Genomic DNA, 2,892 nt, shown 5'->3' on the forward strand with positions numbered 1-2,892 from the left:
TAACTTTTGAATAGGTAGATAATTTAAAGATATACAAGTGTGTTGGTAGGTGAAATGCTTATAACATCTCAAAATATTGTAATTTTATAGTGATATTTTTTAACTTTAATATATTAGATTATAGTTAAATTGACATTAATTAATTATACCCTTATAAAATAAAAAAATGTAAAAATATTGTAATGAACTTTAAAATTTCTGAATGTCTGAGCATGTTTCTTTGTATTTTTCTTTTTTTTTTACAGAATAAAGAAAAAGATTTTAAAGAAAACTATATCTACCGGGAATACTATGACTACTTTATCGACCCATTAAAAATTAAATATTTAGTATAATATTTCATACATATAATATTTCTTTATCATGCGAGAAGCAAAATGTGTGAAACTTTTTTTCGCGAATATATATCAAAATTAATTTTTTTATATTTCGTAACACGCTATATATATAGTATTGATTATTAAAATATATCTAGTAAATCTCTTTTGATTCAAAGATTAATAAATAACTGTACATGCAAACTGAATTATGTGTATTCAATATAGTGAATAATAAAAAAGAATTTTCAGAATATTTTTTAATCTAGATTACAGAATATGAGTATATGAGTACTGACGTACAAAAAAAAATTAATTTCGACGTGTAGCGCAAGAAAAAGATTCACATAATAATTCTTCTGACATTATAATTCAATATAGCTGTAGCGAGGAAACGGGAGCTTTAAGTGATTACAATATCTCTTATGGCTAGGAGAGTACGAGTAAGAAAGCTAAGTGTGGCGAAAGCCGAGGCCATAAAATTTGAGAGAGAGCGATCTAGTTTCTCAGGTTTTACCTTCCTTAAAGTAATTCGATACGGGCTGCGATTTTTCGTGGTTTTCCGTTGCAGGCTGCGAAGATTCTGCCGCATAGGTGCGAGCAAATCTAAAAAGTCTGAAAGGAAGAGTTCTTCAATATTGTAGGGTAAAGAAACGTAGCGACAAGTGCTACTTCGCACGTAGATTCCAGTTTCCAATCCCCTTTTAGCAATGCGGTATCTCGGCTCGCGAGCACGACGGACTGCCTTATTCCGCTTTGCATTATCAGGACTTTACGTTCCAACACGGCGAGTCTGATGCTTTGCATTACTTCACGAAAGCACGTCTTTGCGCTTGCCTCCTAAATGGAGTTTATCGAGCGCTCGAGACGAATAGAAAACGCTAAAAAGGTTGACCCGCATTTAGAATGCAATCATGTTCGTAATCATGCTCTACTAAAGTGTTGAATAGTATTTCTTTTAAATTTTTTAATGCACAGCATGATATATCGATATAGAAATCTTCATTTTTTTCTGAGTGAAAGAAAAGAGTTTAATGAAAAGAAGAGGATATTGAAAGAGTATTCTTCGAAATTCGCCATTTATCAAGTCATAAATCAATATCGAAGCATTATAACGATCTAATAGCGTAGTATTCGCATGAATGACAGTTTTCCGTAGTTAATTACAATTTGCTCAAGAAGCGCGCAGCTATCACTAAATGGCATGCCGGCTAATTCTGCCGTATGCTCTCCGCGATTGTTCTAACGAGCAAACTCTAATAAGCGTTAACGTTCTTGCTGAGGAGTTCTGAACACGAACCGCCAGGATCTTGCTATAGTCACGGATTACCTTACCTCCGACTTCTAACGCCGATCTGCAGCCGTGAGTAGTCTTCTTATTACCACGCACCAACTTTCGTGAGTGGCTCGGCTTTCTTACGAATTAGGAATCAGATCGAATGTATGCTTAACTTCATGATGTTTCAACATTTACATCAACTTTGTTCTTACTTGAAGCGTATGCTGTAGATATCATATTTAAATAATACATTATGAATCTTGCTTATTCGAACATGGAAACATTTATATTATATGCTTTGTATTATTAATATCGTTTATTGAATTCAACACAATTAAATAACATAACATTATTCTTGATTCTCATAAGATAATTTTTCATTATCTAGTTAACTTGTGTCTGATTAAATTTAATTTGAAGTTTCACCTAATTGACTTGACATCATCATAGATGCAGCCCATTGAATAAAACTTCAAGTTAACCACAAGTTAATTAAAAAATGAAAAACCAGGCCATCCAACCGGATTACAGCGATTTTTGTTGTACTTATGGTCGTTCTAATTTACTTTTTATTCTAAACATTTTCATTCTACAATACAAAATGTGCATTTGCACACCAACACATATTCTTGTCATATTTTCTTTCTATTTACTTGTACACGTGGAATTTTCATTACACAATTTAATTATATAATTTTCTACATTGTTTTCTCTACATAAGTTAAAGCCGAAAATTATTTCCTGCATTCATAATCCGACGCCGAAAATGGATTCTTCGAGAATTAGGAATATAACTTGCGACACTCAGAAGCCATGGATATTGTAGCTACATATATGAAGTAAGATATTTTATCATCATATTTTATCATCGATAACCTGATATCGACATTAAGTTGCACTTCATCTGCGATGATTAAAAAAGTTGTATTTACCTCTTTATTTCTTTACAATCTGAAAAGATAATTATTTATCATGATATGGCTTTATAATTTATATAATTTGCACAATATATAAATGTAAGCATTATATTAAATTTAAATTCAGAATATTAGTTAAATATTAAATTTAATTTAAATACCGAATTATTTTTTTATTAATACACAATATTTATTGTTTATTATTCAACCTCATCAAATGATCATTGTTAATTGTAAAGCTGTAAAATTGTATGAAATATCATTTCAATATTGCTGGTTTTCTTGAATAAATATGATACATAAATTTTGTAAACATTCAATCAAAATTGATAATATCGCATTAAAGCGTTCGTAAAGATATATGTCGTATAAAAGATCA

Source organism: Atta colombica, unplaced genomic scaffold (genome assembly GCF_001594045.1).
Source record: "Atta colombica isolate Treedump-2 unplaced genomic scaffold, Acol1.0 scaffold276, whole genome shotgun sequence".
NCBI lineage: Eukaryota > Metazoa > Arthropoda > Insecta > Hymenoptera > Formicidae > Atta > Atta colombica.